Consider the following 19117-nt stretch of genomic DNA (forward strand, 5'->3'; position numbering starts at 1 on the left):
ATCAGCCTGCTCATCATTTCTAATAGTACAGTAGTTTTCCATTACAATCATAATACCACAACTTGTTCAACCATTCCCCAACTGGTGGGCAGCCCCTCAATTTCCAATTCTTGTCACCATAAAAAGAATTGCTACAAATATTCTTGTACAAATAGGTCCTTTTCCTTTCCTTTCCTTTCCTTTTCTTTTCTTTTCTTTTTTTTTTTTTTATCTCTTTGGGATATAGACCTAGTAGTGGTGTTGCTGGACCAAAAGATATATGCACAGGTTTGTAGCCCTTGGGGCATAGTTCCAAATTGCTCTCCAGAATGGTTATAGGTAGATCAGTTCACAACTCCACCAACAGTTTAGCCCTATCTTCATGAAATTATACTCTATTTAACAGAGTAATCAGAAGTTACATTCACTGTAGTGCTCAGACTCTGCCGGACTAGGTTCATGTTAATGGTCAATTTAGAAAATTTGCAAGGACTTCCCATTACCCTTTATTACTTGGACCCCCACTGTGATGCAGCTAATAGTTATTACATGTCCAACAGTGACTTATCTATATGGAGAGCATCCAAGCATTTAAACAGCCTATTCATTTAATAAGATTTGGGCACAATCATAACCCCTTGCTAATAAAGTGTGTTCCAGATATACTTAATGCTTTTTATCTGTGGAATAAAGTGTAACTGGTTCTTTAGGAACATGAAATATATGCCTAACATTAAAACCAGAGTAACTTATTCATTGCTCTTGCCCAATTTCTCACTCTCATATGCTAATCTTGATGAAGTTAGGATTTCCTGTGTACAAGTGAATTGTTTCTATATAGGAATGTCTAGGCTTACTGGTCTGCTTTTCCTTCAGAAAGAAAAGCAAATTTCTCTGGCATTTGATAAGATTAGGAGTTCACTTTGAGAGCAGAATGCCCCAAGATACTCCCTTTTCCTGGAAAATAAATTAGTCAAACTCTCAATAGTAATTTGCACTGAGATTCAGTATGAATGAGGCTCTTCTCAAGGTGTATCTTACATAGCCTGTTCTGATAAAACACACATTTTGAAAACAAAAATTTCTTACTTCCTTGATATATAATTGATTGAACATCTTGAGCATAATACAAATTTCAGTTTGCTTCTGTGTGATATCAGTGAGAAACAGTAAGGATGCAGAAAACTTCCCCCCTTCACAATAATTCACAGGCTGGAACCCTCCTAGCACCTCCTTCCACAAGCAAACTTCAGGTCTTTGTCAAGGTATCATGTCATATTTATTATTTATCCTCTGTTGCGGTAGGAATTGTGAGTGGAGAAGGGCCGGTCCATACCAGCCCCTCCCCTACTTGCCATGGTCTCTGGCCTGATGGAGTTGCAGCCTGTCCATCCTGCCACTGCAGAGGCAGACTGAGGCCACAGAAATGGCTGCTGTTTGTCAGAGTATTTATGCTTTTATTAACCCTTTCACATATATAAAACGGTACTACTATTTTTATTAGGTTCCTATCTTTTACGTAGGCAGTTAGGTGGCTCAGTGGATAGAGCACTGGGCCTGCGGTCAGGAAGATCTGAGTTTAGAGGCCGATGTGAAATCTGATTTCACACTAGCTGGGTGACCCTGGGCAAGTCACTTAACCTCTGTTTGCTTTAATCCACTGGAGAAAGAAATGGCAAACCACTCCAGTATCTTTGCCAAGAAAACCCTGTGGATAGTATTGGTATGCTATGGTCCACACAAAGAGTCAGACATTGAACAACAATGGTCTGTTATGTATCACTAATGAAGTTTTTGAGCATTGTGTTCTTAATTTCATTTTCCACATAAGCTCCGTAGTATTTTTTTTTTGTATGATTTTGCCGAGCTCAGCACTTTTGAGGAATATCTGTGTCACATTATTACAGAACTGCCTGTGTTCACACCTTCCACTTGCTTTTGGCAATTGTTTTGAAAGGTGTGTGCTTAAGGGTGGAACATCTGGCTTCAGAATTAGAAGGGATCTGGAAGAAGTTCCCAAAATTAAAGTCATGAGACCAGAGTTGTAATCCTGGTACCCCCACTACCTACCTGCACCACTTTGGGGAAATCACTACATCTCTTTGAGCCTCAGTTTCCTCGTCTGCAGAATGAGGGAGTTGGAGTAGATGATCTTTAAGATCTCTAATGACATTATATAACCAATTCTGTCTTTCCCTCTTGTCTCATTCACCTACACCTGTCTAAGGACAGATGGACCTGAGTTTTGTAGTTTTTGAAATCATCTCAAATCAGCTGAAAACTCATTTCCCATAGAGGGAGGGAAGGAGGGAGAAAAGGAAGGGAGGGAGAAAGAAATGAAGGAGGGAGGAAAAGAAAGAAAGAAAGAAAGAAAGAAAGAAAGAAAGAAAGAAAGAAAGAAAGAAAGAAAGAAAGAAAGAAAGAAGAAAGAAAGAAAGAAGAAAGAAGGAAGGAAGGAAGGAAGGAAGGAAGGAAGGAAGGAAGGAAGGAAGGAAGGAAGGAAGGAAAGAAAGAAAAGAAAGAAAGAAGAAAGAAAGAAAGAAAGAAAGAAAGAAAGAAAGAAAGAAAGAAAGAGAAAGTAGGGAGTGAGAGAGGGAGGGAGAAAGGAAGGGAAAAAGGAAGCTTACATTCCAGTTCCAGTGGAGGAAGGCCACATACAAAAGAGAGCAAAAAAGGGGGGAGAGTAAAGTCAGAAGTTAGGAACAGAGCTGGAAGATGAAAGGACACAGAGTTCCTCCACAAAATGGGGGCTCCAAGAGTAATTTACCAACGAGAGAAGGTGGGATGGGTCTTGTGGATGGATATTTCATAGTACATGAGCAAGGTAGGCTGTTCCAGAGTGGAGGCCCCAAGTGCCTAAGGAAGTTCCAGATTGAGCCAGCAGTAGAGGGATCATGGTTTTGAAGTCCAGAAGAAGTCAGGAACAGAGCTGGAAGAAAAATGAAGATTTAATGTGAAAGGTCACCAGGAACACCCTTCAAAAATCTGCCTGTAGACTGAATTTTCTTTGTTCAGATCTATGATTTCATTAATGTGAGAAATTCCTGATAGGGAAATTCCCTCCACTAATGCAGCTCAGTAACTCTTCTGTAACTTATAGCTATAAGTTATCTGTAAGCTTATAGCTAAAAGTTATAACATCAAAGAGTCATTAAAAGGCTAAATGACTTGCATATGGTCTTATAATAAGTAAGTGTCAGAAGCAGAACTTAAACCTTGGCCTTCTTGAGTCTAAGACCAGACGTTTACCCACTACTAGAAGCTGCTGCAACTACAGGGGAGGTTGAAAGAAGAGAAAACATCTTACACATGACATTGGTGAAAGCTTCTCAAAAAACAAAAATTATAGTTTACAACCAGAAAATCACATTTAATAAGAAAACAAAGTAAATGAAAAATCACTTTCAAGTACATTGCTGGCTGGGTTTGGTTTTGTGTCTTTATTTTTTCCATTCCACTATAGGGGCGCTATCTGACATGCAAGGATGAGTGTGATTTGCCATTCAGATTATAGGTGTGAAAAAAAATCTCATTTTAGTCAGCAGGAAAACTTCAGGCTCCAACAAAGGAATAAAGCAAAGCAGCTTTATAAAGTTATACATTCAAATTGAGGTTGTTATTTAGGAATACAGATCTGTTCCCATGCAGCCAAAGGTCTGTTTTCTTGCTTCAGAACTACAAAGCCTCCTTTTATCATGTACCATTGCTAGGGACTGTGGTCATGAAGCAAAAGACAACAGGACAAATTCATTCATATTCACAACAAATATTTGCTAGGCACTTCACAAGGCTTCCATGGAGTGACCTTTAACTCTGACTTGGCTTGCAATTTTTACATAGTGAGGATTTCATCAGTTACTCATGAGTTAGACAAAAAAAGTGAGAAGATTAGATTCACAGGGATCTTTAACTTATTTTGTGTCATGGACACCTGTGTTGGTCTGGTGAGACCTATGAATCCCTTCTCAGAATAATGATATTAGATGCACAAAATGCATAGGATTGCAAAGGAAAGCAATTATAATGAAATACAGTTATCAGGAGACAGATAGATAGATGATAGATAGATAGATAGATAGATAGATAGATAGATAGATAGATAGATAGATAGATAGATAGATGATAAAAAGATCATGGAAGTCAGGCAAGGAACTCTAGTGGGAAAGAATTTAAAATATGTAGCTGTTACCCAGTAGCCATCCCTAATCCTCATAAGGATGGATTTTCCTGACCAGATTAGGGCCCTAAGAGAACAGGATAGAGGAATCAGGGACACAGTCATTCCCAGGGATATGTGAAGCCAAAGATCATCCTCAGAAGGACTTAGTTGCTGGTTTTACTTCTAGAGCTAATGATCCTGGAAAGTTCTGCCTTTACTTCTCTCTTTGAAATAGCATGGCAAATTGGATTTGTTGTTGTTGTTCAGTCATTTTTCTTTTCTTTTCTTTTCTTTTTTTTGTGAGGCAATTGGGGTTAAGTGACTTGCCCAGGGTCACACAGCTAGTAAGTGTCAAGTGTTTGGTCTGAGGCCAGATTTGTACTCAGATCCTCCTGACTTCAGGGCCAGTGCTCTATCCACTACACCACCTAGCTGCCCCTATTCAGTCATTTTTCAATCATGTCCAACAGTTCATGATCCCATTTGGGGTTTTATTGGAAAAGGTATTAGAGTAGTTTCCCATTTCCTTCTCCAGCTCATTTTGCAGATGAAGAAACTAAGGCAAACAGGGTTAAGTGACAGGGTCACACAGTTAGTTTCTGAGGCCAGATTTGAGCTCATCAAGATAAGATTTCCAAGCTCCAGGCTCAACACTCTGTCTACTTTGTCACCCACTTGCCCATGATAATATCAATAGTGGCTTTGAATTCAGAGGGCCTACGTTCCAATCCCACTTCTGTTAATAACATCTGTAAGCCTTAATTTGCTCATCTATTAAATGAAAGGGTTGGAGTAGATGGTTCCTAAGGATCTCTGATGCAATTACTCACAACTGGACTGAATTCTGAACTCCTGTTTCTCATAGGGTCCATACTACACAGTTTAATTATTTTCCAATTATTCAAATAAGGACAACAAACATTTAATAAGTTCCTACAGTATTCAGCGCCCTATTCTAGGCACAGAGACAGATATGTGGTTCTTGCCCTCGAGGAAATTAAACTACATTAGAGGATAAGACATTAGTATAGATGGCAAAAATACATAATAAATATCACATGATAAGTACATTAGAGTGAGGAAACAAAGTATCATGTGACATCTGAGAGAGAAAAGTCTCCCCCTCCCCTCAATTGATAGGCTCAGGGGAGGCTACTTGGAAGAGGTAGCTTTTAAGTTGGGCATAAAGAATGGAGGGCAGCTAGGTGGCCCGGTGAAAAAGGGCTGGGCCTGGAGTCAGGAAGACCAAGTTCAAATCTGGCCTCAAACACTTTATATCTGTGTGACCCTGGGCAAGTCACTTAACCCTGTTTGCCACAGTTTCCTCATCTATAAAATGAGCTGGAGAAGGAAATGGGAAACCACTTCAATATCTTTGCCAAAAAAACTCCAAATGAGGTCATGAAGAGTCAGACACAAATAAATTTTAAGAAAAAAAAGATTAAACAATAACAAATAAAGAACGGACATGGCTTCAGCAGATGAAAAGGGAGGAAAGGGCATCCCAAGCATATGGAAAAATGAACAAAAACATAGAGGTGTGTGGAGCAGAGATCAGTCCTGCTTATCTAGAGGAGAGCTGGAGAAGCTACTGCCCAGAAGCCAAATCCTGTTGCTGGTGAACTAAGGATGGTTTTTACATTTTAAAATACAATAAAACTTTACTTAAAAATATAAGAAAACCACATTCTTTAGCCCTATATGTTGGCATGATTTGCTCACCCCCAATCTAGAGCGTGAACATATATTGGTTTTTCACAGTTCTCAAAACATAGCCCCTTTCTGTTTATACGTTACAGGCTGTCTAAAGAACACATACCCACACCAGGCACTGGGAGAGATGAAATATAGCCCTCCTTGTCATGGAACTTACAGTCAAGGAGAGGGATAACAAGGTTATGACAGGTTTACTTCTCTGCCTCGATGCTTGTAAATGTCTGTCCAAATCCCATAAAAAAAAAAACTAGGAAAGAAAAAGTAAAGTAAATGAAACAACTAACCATAACAAAAAATATTTTGAAGAAAATGGGAAATAAAACCTTTTCTCTTCAGAAGGAGAACACAATCCCAGAGAAAGCCAAAAGATTGAATCTGTGGCCTTGGTCCCCACAAGACTCTGGACTCATTTGTTCATTCAAACCAAATTCCATGCTGGGGATGTACCCCCAAAAAGTCATTTCCTCTTTCTTTGGTCCGTGTCTCCTAACTGGAGTTTCTCTAGGAAAATATTCTAATATATTCATGGTAGAACTTAAGTCTAGGTTCATTCACCAGGTTCCCCAGATCCCGCAGAGGCACTCAAGGTGGCAATGCATATGGGTAGAGGACAGCCTTTATTTCATTCCACAGACCATGTAGAAGACATAGAGGACTCATAGGAGTCCAATAAACAGATGCACAATACAGATAAGAAGCTCAAATGGCACGTCAGCTCCCTCCGGAAGGGAAATAAACTTGCCATTGACATAGGTTTGGTGCTTTGACATTTAATGCATCTTTCATTCCCAAAGAGTATTCCTAAGACTTTTGAGTCCCCCTGGAAAATAAACATATTTCAGGACTGCTAAACGAGGTATCCCCTTCTCATCAGATCTACACTGTCCAGGTATCTCACTGGCTTTGAATTACAAATAGAGCACTGACTAGGAGCTAAATAATTAATCCTCTTCTTTCCCCAAACAGTATGCTGCATGAAGATATCCTATCCCACCTCCACGCAGCCCATTCCTGAACGCTTGAACTTGGGAACTTTTGAATGTAGGGTGACCAATGAGGCACAGTCTAGAAAATCCAGAAAATCCTTTTCTAGCTCAATTCTGGGATCATGCTTCTTAGGGAATTCAGAGTCTTCCCTTTTTCATCTAGGAGCTGAGATTCATGAACATTGTTCATAATTGATCCTGCTAGGCCACTTGTCTGTCTCTGCCATACACTATTACCACAAATTGCAATCAGACTGCTTCTGAGAAGAGGAAACTGCATATGAGCGCATGTTCTACCTGCCACTACCCACCATCCCTCATGTTAGTACTCTTGGCTGCATGATGGTCTATTTTCTCAAAGTCCAAGAGAATTTTCTCCCTTGGGGTGGGGAGAATAGTATGTATTGACCTCATTCTTCAATGTTATAGAACACGGAGCACAGAGGCTCCTTCAACAAGAGTTCATCTGCCTAAGTCCCAATCATCTTGGAATTCTCTGCATCTTATTAGTAAGACATCAATGGGCATGTCTATACTCCATGGGGAGAATCAATCAATAAACAATTATTAAGTACCTGCTATGTATCAGGCACCTAGCTAAACACTGGAGGTGAAAAAAAAAAGGCAAGAGACAAACCCTGCCCTCAAGAAGCTTACAATCTAATGGAGAAGCCAACACACAAATAAACATAAAGCAAGCTATATACAGGAAAAATAGGAAATCTTTAACAGAGGGAAGGTACCCAGAATTAAGAGATGTTGGAAAAGGCTTCTTGTAAAAGATGATAAGCTTTCAGAAGGCCCAAACAAATGATTATCCCTTGTAATCCCGTCAGGTTAACTGATCAATGAGTCCCTAATCAACTACAACCTCCTTTATACTAAGGTGAAAAGGAGGAATATGAAGTCATAAAAGGGACGGTAGTTTCAAATTATAGAGGGCCTTGAATGCCACACAGAGTGACATGAACTTTACTGAATAGGCACTAAGGAACCACTGAAGATTTTTGAGCAGGAGAGTAATATGACCAGAGCCATGGGTAAAACAGGTCAATGTGCCATGTGAAGGATGTATTTGAATGGGGCTAAAATGGAGGCAGAAAAATCTGTAAGGAGTGCATCTGCAATAGTCCAGGTGGTTGATAATTAGCACCTCACTAGAATGAAAGAGGAGGCAGCTAGGTAGTACAGTGGATATAGCAATGAGCCTGGAGTCAGGAAGACTTGTGTTCAAATCCTGCTTCAGACACTTACTAGCTATGTAACCCTGGGCAAATCACTTAACCTCTGTTTGCCTTAATCCACTGAAGAAGGAAATGGCAAACCACTTCAGCATCTTCACCAAAAAAAAAGGACAATATTAGCAAGCTATATTCCATGGGATCACGAAGAGATGGACATGACTGAATAACAAACAATAAGTGATAAAAGTAGGAACTGGAAGGAAACAAATGGGAAATCATGAATGTTGGTCTTAACTCTTCAAACAAATTGCAAGTTTCTAGATATTCTCGTACATTTCCAACAGTGCCCAGCAGTTATGGGTTTATAAAAGTTTTTCTATAAATCCTTCACTGATTAATACAACTCTCAGCCACAGTAGTATGGTACTTTCCATCTATGATGAGATTGACTTGAATTCAATTTACCCAGATCCTAGAAATCTGAGAGATTTCACAAAATCCTTCATCAACGTTAGGAAATGTTACTATGTTTTCACAGGTGTTTATTCTCAATGGCTGAGCTTTCATTTTGGAAATCTTGAGATAACTCAAGGACAGGCTCTCCTCAGAAATCCTCACTCAGTGGCAGAAATCTCATGGGAAAACCTGCCTTGGAAAGATTGTATGGATAGATTAATTCATAATTCTCTGAACTCACTGTTCACATCTCTGCCTCTGTTTTCATGCCCTTAAGAGACTTTGCAGTCTCTAAATGGTATCTTGACCTACTTTGTCTCAAGAAGTGAGGATATGTTTGTCTTTTACAGTGCAACTTGAAGCTCCCATCTAATGATTAGAAAGCACCATTCCAGAGTCAAGCAAGGGAAGGGGGCCTTAATTACTTAATCTCCTTAACTGCCAGTATGTAACTAGCTTGATTGGATCTCATCTTTAAATGGTAAGCACTCACCCTTCAGGAGGATGCCTGTGACTTGCTGACTTCTTGTTCTAACATACTGAGGCAGTTACAATTGTGTTGCTGTTGTTGTCATTCAGAAGCCAAAGAGAATGATTGGCTCCAGGGTCAATAGAGGTCATTGGAAAACTAGGACCTAGAAAACTTGAGTGACTTGCATAGGATCAAATAGCTAGTAAGTATCTGAGATGGAATTTGAATGCAGGTCAACACTCTATCCACTATACTGTACTGTTTTCACCTGGTCTGTTCATAGTCTGCATCTGAAAAAAAAGATGAAGGATACTCTCAGATTAGGTCAACCTTACAAAACAGCAAGCTCGTGGAATGACTCATGGAATAACAGAGACTTCCTTGCAAAAAAGGAAATCTTCCTTTGTGGAAGAACTCTTCCTTCCACAGTGATGCTCTATTATCAGTCACTCTTGTGAGTTAAGACCGTAAGCCCTCATTCAGTTTCCCTATGTGTCACAGAGGTTCTCTGGGTTATATTCAATTCAATAAATATGTATTAAGCACTAATATGTTGCTGGGGATTGTGCTATGTGCTGGGGATACAAAAAAAAAAGGCAAAAGATAGTACCTGCCATCAAGGAGCTAACAATCTAATGGGGAAGACAAGAAGCAAGCTAAATACAGGATAATAAGAAATAATTAAAAGACAGAAAACACTAGAATTAAGAGGGGCTGGAGAAGGCTTCCTGTAGAAGGTGAGATTTTGGTTGGGACTTAAAGAAAGCCAGGGAGGTCAGTAGCTACAGCAGAGAAAGGAGAGCATTCCAGACATGAGAGACAGCCAGAGATAATCTCAAGGGATGAGTATATTCATGGAACAGCCTGGATACCAGCATCACCAGATTGATGAATAAGTGTTAGAGAGTAAGGTGTGAGAAGACTGGAAAGGTAGGAGGGGGCTAGGTTATGAAGGGCTTTGAATAGCAAAGAGAGCACTTTGTATTTGCTCTTAAAGGTAATAGGAAGCCACTGGAGTTTGCTGAGGGGTGTGGGTGTGACATGCTTAGAGCTGTATTTTAGGAAAATCATTTTAATGGCTGAAAGGAGACTGGATTGGAGTGGGAAGACATTTGAGGCAGACTCACTATTGAGCTATTGCAGGAATTGAGGTGTGAAGTGATGAGGACCTGCACTAGATTGGTGGCAGTGTCAGAAGAGAGAAGGGGACATATTGGAGAAATAGTGCAAAGGTACAATAGACAGGCCTTGGCAACAGCTTGAATATGAAGGGTGAGAGATAATGAAGAATCCAGGATAACTCCTAGGTTGAGAGCCTGAGGAACTAGAAGGATGGTATTAGCTCCCACAGTAATAGGAAAGATAGGAGCCAAGCTCTTTTAGGTCTTACCAAGCTTCTAGAGCTTCAAACATAGGCTGGCGATAGACTGTACATCTGTCGTCTGAGGACCAGTCTAGGACCAGTCACTAGGATAGCCAAGTGATGACTTTTTCAAGCCATGGAAACTTTCAAAGATTGTCTAATAAATGGTAAGGTAGTTGTAACCTAATTGGTGGATGGAGCATGTATGAAATACAGATCCTTGAATCAATTGATATATTAGGCTAAGGTATTGAAAGACCTCATTAAAATTCATCTGTGTTAAGATGAGAAAAGTAATGCATTACAGCCTCATAATCCATTAATACTGAATAGTGAAGTATAATTTGTCAGGGAGCATTGTGTTGTAAGGCCTTGGACTGGGAGTCAGGAGACCTGGGTTCTAGTCCCAGCTTTGCCAGGAAAGTAGTGTGTGGCCATATCAGCAAATCTTCTCGGTCCTGCAAAATGAGGGGGTTGGACTCATTATCGCTAAGGGAAATAACTTCCTTAAAATTATAATCTTCTATGATATTGGCCCCAACAGGGAATAGGACCTAAGGAGATGGCACAGGGGAGAATAAGCTTTGATGTGGGATTGGAATAAAAAGAACAGTACAGAGTTTTAATATGGTGCCTATGGAGGATGGGCCAACATAGAGTAATCCCACAAAGGCTCTGGTCAGCAGGGGCAGCATGAAAGCATTGGGGAAGGATGGAAGTGGAGGCCAGGCTTGGAAAATAAAATTCTGTTTCACAATTCTATTTCACATAATTGTGAATCTTCTGGTTCTCTGAGTCATATGATGTTACAGTCCTTCCTTTACCATCAAAGACTAGATCTAAAATGTGAAAGCAGATCATACTTCTAAAATCTCAGGCAATGTCTAAATGAAGGGAGGAAATTCTGTGAAAACTTCCAAGCTAATGCATATACTTTTGATAGTGACCTAATATGTAACAATGGGCTGGGCAATGATACTTTTTAAAGACAAGAATGAATAAAGGTTCAGATTATCTATGTTTTTCTTACTTTTACCTGCATTTTTTTTCCCCATCATGTCAACTTTGAGCTAAAGAAAGCAGTCTAGCCTACAGGAGATCTGGGCTGTAGTCCTGGTTCTGTCAATAGCTCTGTGATGGAGAGAAAGTTACTTTACCTTAGCTACTAAATGAGGATAAATAACTGTACATCCCAGAGATACTACAAGGTGAAAATGAATCTATGCTCACAAGGCACAAATTCAGAACCTCCTTCTCTGGCTTATATTGCATAGACTCTTAGGAAGTCTTTCTGCTTAGAGTCTTTTCCCCTTTCTATCCATCCTCCACAGAACTTCCAAAATAATCTTAGATTATGCTATAGTCTTAAAAATAAACAATTTTTGAAAGCCTAGGATTAAGTACAGGTTTTTATACTTACTAGCTGTGTAACCTTGAGGCAAATTACTTGTATTTAGTTAGAGGGTCATAAATTTTATAATCGTTGAGGTCATCTGATTCAACCCCCTAATTTTATAGATGAGGAAACTGAGGCCCAGGAGCTCAGTTCATCTGCTGCAAAATAAGCAAAATTAAGTACAGCACTGTTTTCTTAGGAGCCCTGCTGTTCCATGTGATGTCAATAGGGATTCTATCAGAAAATATTGATGCATTTTTTTCCAAAATATCTAAATAATCTAAAATATTAATTATAAATATACATATAGTTATTAGCTATCACAATTTAAGCATGAAAAGGGGCTTAGTTACCCCCCTCTTTTTCTTAATTGCCTGGCTCAAAACCCTCTAGAAAAGTATTTGTGTTCCATTAGTATACTTCAAGCCCCAAAATGTTCCAGCACCAAATTCAGTTTGCTAACAGCAGGCCAGAAAATCTTTGAGGCATGTACCAGATCTAATAGCATTTATATTTCTATGATTATTGATCTCTTACTAAGTGCATATCCTTGCAGTGAGGAGGAAAGACAGTTATCTGAAATAACAGCTAATTAAATCCTTCTTTGAACAACATAATGGAGTAATTAATGCATAGTTGCTATGGTCAAGGCATAACTAAGAAAAAATGGGCAGTTGGGAGATAGGAGTTAGGGTGATATCAACACTGTGATTTTATTAACGTGGGAAAGTAGTGTCAAACTCAGAAGGTGGGGGAGGAAACTAAACTGTACAGAAAAATCCTTGCCAGCCACATATTGACTTAGAAAATCACATATGAACTTTATGTTCTATTGTGTTTTTATTTATTTTGTTAAATAGTCCCCAGTTACATTTTAATGTGGTTCTTGCCTCCTGTTAGGGCTGAGTGTTTGATAGATGTGTTCTAGGGGAACTTCCAGTAAGAAAACTCCCTCCACTAATACAACAAGGAAGAAGAAGAGTATTTGAGGACTTTGAGGAGGATGGCTTGGCTAGAACAGAGTCTGTGTCAGAGTTAGAAAAGATGAATAGGATAAATAAAGTGGGGCTAGTTTATAGAGAGCCTTGAATGCCACAATGATGATTTTATTTCTTTGTCCTAAATGAGGAATTAACAACCAACATCATTTCTTCCAAGGACAAATTCCTTGCCCAAGTGGGTACATTGATTTTTTTAAAGTCTCTTTCTAACTCCATTACAATGCTATTTCATGAGGAGATTGTCTCCATAAAAATTTTATTGATTGAACATTCTATGCATGGGGTGGCACCAGAGGCTTAATTATAGGGCCTCATCACAGAAATTCCTCAGTCCAGGGCCAGTCCTCAGGGGACAATCCCATCACCACCTCAGCAAAGGAACCCCAGTGGCTTTTATTCCTAAATTCTGTCTCTGCCTGGAAAGTGAAGACTCATTCCCTTCCCTCTTTCCATTTCTGTCTTTCTCTCCTTTGCAGATAAACCTATAAGCTCCTTTTTATCCTCAGGCATAATAATAAACTCCCTCCAAAGTGGTCTTAAGTCTGAGCATGAAATTTCCTCTGCTTCTGCCAGACCACTACAGAAAGGACTTACAAGGATGTACAGAGGTGGGGCTTTCTAGTTCCCGTGTGATTTGAAGACCCAGCATTTGTCATCACTTTAATTCTGTTCGAATTCAGCACATATTTATTGAGCTTTTGCTAGGGGCCCTGTGTTAAATACTGGGAAACTACAAGGATCCTAGAAAAGGCAGAGTCCTTCAGGAGGGTTATAGAGATCAGAGATCAGAGGAACACTACCACTCATAGAACAGGCCAGAAATCACAAAATCTGTGGGTGACTCCCGCCTCTGTCACTTACCAGCCATTTGACCTTGGGAATAGTTATATCATCTCCCTCTGTGCCAATACCCCAATAATGAAATAGGGATAAAAATGCCCAAATCTCCTACCTAAGAGTTCTGTTCATTTCCCTCTTCTAAGTAGAGAGGTGGAGGACTATGGGAGGCAGCTTGGTGACACAGTGGATGTAATGCTGGGTTTGGAGTCAGGAAGACCTGAGTACAAATTCAGCCTCAGACACTTACTAGTTGTGTGACCCTGGGCAAGTTACTTAACCTCAGTTTGCCTCTATTTTCCCAACTATAAGATGGGGATAACAATAGTACCTACCTCATAGGGTTATTACGAGATATTTGTAAATGCTTAGCACAGTGCCTGGCACATAGTAGGCACTTAATAAATGCTTGTTTCCTTCCCCCTAAAATGTAACAACATATCAGATGCAAACATTGTGAGTCAGCTTTACATGATTGCATTTTTATACATCAATAGCTTTAGTGGCCCCTTTTCAGACTACAGAGACCGTATCTTTATTTTTTCTTTTTATTACAAATTTTACCATCACCAACAAACACACAATTTTTTTACTGTTTTTTTTTCTTTGAGCCAAAGTAGGCTTCTTTGTAGATCAAATGAGATAATACCTAAAGTGCCTAGCAAAATACTTTACAAATATCAACTGTTATAATTAGAGAATAGTACAAAGCAAGATATGATTAAGTGACAATCAAAAGAAATGACCACGAAAGGGAGAGGTCTGGTTATTGATAGGAATTTCCATGTTATTCTTCCTTTATTCTGAAAACTTGAGAAGCAATTTAAGTTTGAAATTGGATGTGCTTTTAATTTATTTCTATTAAAGACACCATCTGCCCAATCACTTAGGCTCAAAACCTGAGTCATCTTGACTTTTCCTTCTTTTTTACCCCTACATCCAATCACTCACTTGCCAAGTCCTGTTGATTTTAACTTGACAATACCTCTTGTGTTCATCCCCCTCCTTTCCATCACCACCTTATTTCATGCCTTAAAAAAAAAAAAACACTTCCTTGGACTCTAATAATAGCCTCCTAACTGTCCTCCCAGACTCTCCATTGTTCTAAGCCATCCTGCCAAGAGAATCTCTCCCAATGCAAAGGCCTCATTATGTCATGGCTGTCATCCAATAATCTTTAATGGTTCTCTCTACAAATGCCTGAGACTAGTATTCAAGGCCCCCTCCACCATCTCCCTCCTACCTACATTTCCAGTCTTATTTCATTCTTTTCTCCTTCACATACTACACATATGTTCTAATGAAATCAGATTATTGGAGTAGCTTTTCCCTCCATCTCATCTTGTGGGTTTGCTGTTGTTTTGACTGTGGTTGTACAAGTTGTCTCTTTAATTCTAGCATGCATTCCCTCCACATCTTTGCCACTGAGGCCAGCTCAAGTGTCACTTCCACAATGAAGAATTCCCACTTAGTTGAAAACAAACTCATCCCCAAATTTCTCATAAGACTTTGTCTAGACCTCTTTTGTTCAGATCATGATCTACCTTACATCATACTAGTTTGCATAAATATAAATGTCTTAGTGCCTCCCACTATCTATTAGATGATACACTCCTTAAGGGAAGGAAAGTTTTTTTCATCTTTCTATCCCCAGCATCCAACATGATGCCTTATTATATCATATAGTCATGGAGCTGGAATGGATCTCAGAGGTCATCTACTCCAAACTCCTTGTTCTACAGATGAGGAAACTGAGACTCAGAGAAATTAAATTATTTGCCCAAAGTCACACAGGTAGTAAGTGGCAGAGCTATGATTTAAATCCAGATTTTCTCTCTTCTGTAATCCTGTACCATGCTGCCTCTCAGTAGATAATTAATGAATGTCTAATTCTATCTATCTATCTATCTATCTATCTATCTATCTATCTATCTATCTATCTATCTATCTGTCTGTCTGTCTCTATCTCTCCCTTTGTGACCCTGGGAAAGTAATTTACCTTCCTTGGGCCTCAATTTTCTTATCCACATAATTAGGAGGTTCAGTTTGATGACCACTGACATACCTTCCAGGGCTAGATCAATAAATAGTAGGCATACAATGAGTATTAATGGGTAAACCAATCAGAATGTGGGCATTGTGATAACCTGGATTATTAGGGGTATCTATCATCTGTAAGAAAGCTTTCAAACAAATACTCAAATTCCTTCCTTGGGTTTTTTCTACCTGTTTTCAAATCTTTGAGGTAAGTTCTCTAGATAAGAGCCCAGGCTACAACAGTCACTGTGGCAACTTTCCCTAACAGCGCAGTGTTGAGATCTGATAGTGTAACATTTTATAAACAAGTCCCAAAAGATTTCCCCAAATCCCCACAAATGTGATATACTTATAATCCAAACAAAATACCTAATCCTCTTGCCTTTGTATTACAAGTAAAGTAAAACTTTTCACTAGCTCTCTCTTGAAGTCCTGGTAAAATACAAGTTGGTCTCATCCCATAAAATCTCAATAGAAGCCCTCCCCCCCCAAAAAAAAATCAGACCTAGTCCAAATGTTTTATCTCCTAGAGAAAAGTCATATGATGTTTATGGCCATTGTCAATCAAAGTCCTTTCACTTAAATTATGGATTTTCAAAATTCCTAGAAAGTGGACTCAATTTGGTAAGCTTATTTAGTACAAAGTTTCCAAATCCAGCATTAAATTCAAACATTTCTTCACAGTTGCCCTACGAGAGAGCCAACAGATATGCTCAGGCTGTGCCTGTTACTGGCACAGCAGGAGGATTTATAGAGCTAATAGCTGAAGGAGATTGTGAGGTCTTTTAAAATGCATGGCATGGTTTCCAGGCACGAGTCTTTGGAAGTGGAAACACTTAACAAATTCCATAAAAGTAGCTCAATTTTCCAGGGGGGTGGAGGGGGCAGAATTTATTATTTGAATTATTCAGGGGAGGTTTATATACAGGCACAGAGATATGTGATATGTCAACTAAATTATAATTATGTTTCTCTCAAGACCTCCACCGAGATTTCTTTGTTTTTATGAGAGGAGGAGCCCATTCCCACATGATTATTTGCAAGAAACTATTTTTATTTATGGATAGCCAACCCCAATATTCTGAGAGGCAGGATGAAAAATTAATTTTCTTCAAATACATTTACTGAATATTTAACTTTATCTGTGTAATCTATTTGTTTAATATACTGGAGTGGATGATACTCTACAGAGAATTTCTGTGCTCATAACTATCTCTTATTCTAGAAAGAGAGAAGTCCTAAAGAGTACTGGGCCAAGAGTCAGGAAATGTGGGTTCTAGTCTAATCCCACTTCTGTCCTTGATTACCTGAATCATTTGCTTTCTTCTGACCTCAGCATAAGATAGCACAGAGAGTGCTGAACTCAGAGGAGCAAGAGCTAAGCTAAAATACTGTCTCTGACAATGACTAGCTATGTATTTATGGGTAAATAATTTAACACTCTGAACATCAGTTTCCTCATCAATAAAAGGGGATGATTATGTCTAGAGAACCTATATTATAGGTTCGTTTTCAGGCTTAAATCCAGCAAATATTTATTAAATGTCTTCTACATGTAAAGCAATGTACTGGGTTCTTGGTATACAAAGACAAAACAAAACAGTCACTATCCTCAATGAATTTAAATTCTGCCAGAGGCATACCCAGGGGTATGCTGGTAAAATGTTTAACAGCTGGCTCTCCAAAAATGCACAACTCACTTTTAAGTTTAATCTGCATTATTAACATTTTCTCCATCACTTTCTTAAGTATAGAGGCAAATTGTCAAAACAATACATCAAGACCTGATTTGCAGCATTGGCCAATTTCTGAGCACTGAAAATTCAAGAGACAAGGAGGGGTATTAACTGAGGGGAAAAGAAAGGCTTCATGTAGGAAATGACACCTAAGCTGAGTTTTGAAGGAAGCGAGGGATTCAGTGAGGCAGAAATGAGGAGGAAGAGCATGGGGAGCCTTGTGTTCCAAAGGATGGAGGCATAAGATGTGGTGTCATATATGGGAAACATCTAGAAAGCTAGAAGGTCAGTTTGACTGCAACATAGAATTTAGGAAAGACAAAGACATTAAATGACTGGAAATTTAGGTGGGAGCTAAATTGCAAAATGATTTAAGTGTCAAATTGAAGATTTTGTATTTTAAGCAATAAGACCTTGAAGATTTTTGAGCTGATGGGGGAGTGTGGGAGGGTGGAGCAACGACTGACTTAGAGCTGTGTTTTAAGAGTATCAACTTTGCATTTGTTTGGAGGGTAGATTGGGGTGGGGGTGTGGGGAGAGACCAATTAGGGAGTTATTGCTGTAATACAGGTAAGAAATTATTAGGGCCTGTAAGAACTAGATTAGAGGCTGGGTAAGTAGAGAGAATGATTGAAGAGATGTTTTGAAGGTGGTATGAATAAGGTTTAGCAACTAATTAGATATAAGACTGAGAAAGAGTGAAGAGTCAAGGATAACTTCAAGATTGTGAATCTGGGTGGCTGGTAGTACTGTAAGTAATGGTAATTCTGTCAACAAAATGTAGCATTTGGATGAAAAATATGAATTTCACTTTGAACATATTGAGTTTGAGATACCTATGGGTCTATTTTGGTGAAAGTATTTAGTAGGAAATGGGTAACAGGAAACTGGGATTCAAGACAGTAATTAGGCCTGGATATAGGTGGTACAATGGATAGAGCATGAGGCGAGTGAGGAACACCTGAGTTCAAATCCAACCTCAGTTACTAGCTGTGTGACCCTGGGTAAGTCATTTAGTGGCTGTTCACCTCAGTTTCCTCACCTGTAAGATGGGGACAATAATAGCACCTACCTCCCAGTATTGTTTGAGGATCAAATGAGATAAGAATTACAAAGCATTTAGCAAAATACCTGGCACATAGTAAATGCTAAATGTTAGTTGTAGTTTTTTGTTGTTGTTATATATTGAACTGCACAGAAACAGATGAGATGACCAAAGAAGAGAATGTAGAAAAGGACAAGGCAGGGAGAGGACCCAAGACAGAGCCTTGGGTTCCTACACTTAGTGGTCAGGAGAAATTGAGTAAGAAGTTAGACAAGTAGGAGAACCAGGAGAAAGCAGTGTAATAGAAGCCAAGGGAGGAAGGAGTACCCAGCATGTAAGGGGACAGTGTCAGAAACTGCAGAGATATCAAGAAGGATGAGGACTGGGAAAAGACAGCTGAATTTAACAAGCAAGAGGTCATTGGTAACCTTGGAAAGGACACCTTCAGTCTAGTCTAGTGATAGGATCAAAAGCCATAATGCCAGACTGAAGCATGAGTGGGATTTGAGGAAATGGAGGCAGCAAATACAGGCAAATCTTTCTAAGAGCTTGGTTGCGAAAGGAAGAGATATAAGACAGTAGTTTGAGGGACTGGCAGGGCCAAGGAAATGCATTTTTAAAAGACTAGGGGAAGGGAAGGAATGTTTGTAGGCAGCGAGGAAGTACCCAGTGAATACAAGCAGAGAAAGAGGGAAATTAAGGGTACTGGCAACAGGACAAAAGGAAAAGGAATTCAAAAGTAGCTCATAG

At 39.2% G+C, this 19117-nt stretch overlaps 1 protein-coding gene across 1 annotated transcript in view; it reads left to right on the plus strand.

Moving 5' to 3' along the window:
• Window positions 1–19117, plus strand: part of CLSTN2 (calsyntenin 2) — a 225360-nt gene that overhangs the window by 116035 nt on the left and 90208 nt on the right. The gene's annotated exons all lie outside the window — the stretch shown is intronic.

This window comes from Phascolarctos cinereus, unplaced genomic scaffold (assembly GCF_003287225.1).
Source record: "Phascolarctos cinereus isolate Bilbo 61053 unplaced genomic scaffold, phaCin_HiC Scaffold_726;HRSCAF=1367, whole genome shotgun sequence".
Taxonomy (NCBI): Eukaryota; Metazoa; Chordata; class Mammalia; order Diprotodontia; family Phascolarctidae; genus Phascolarctos; species Phascolarctos cinereus.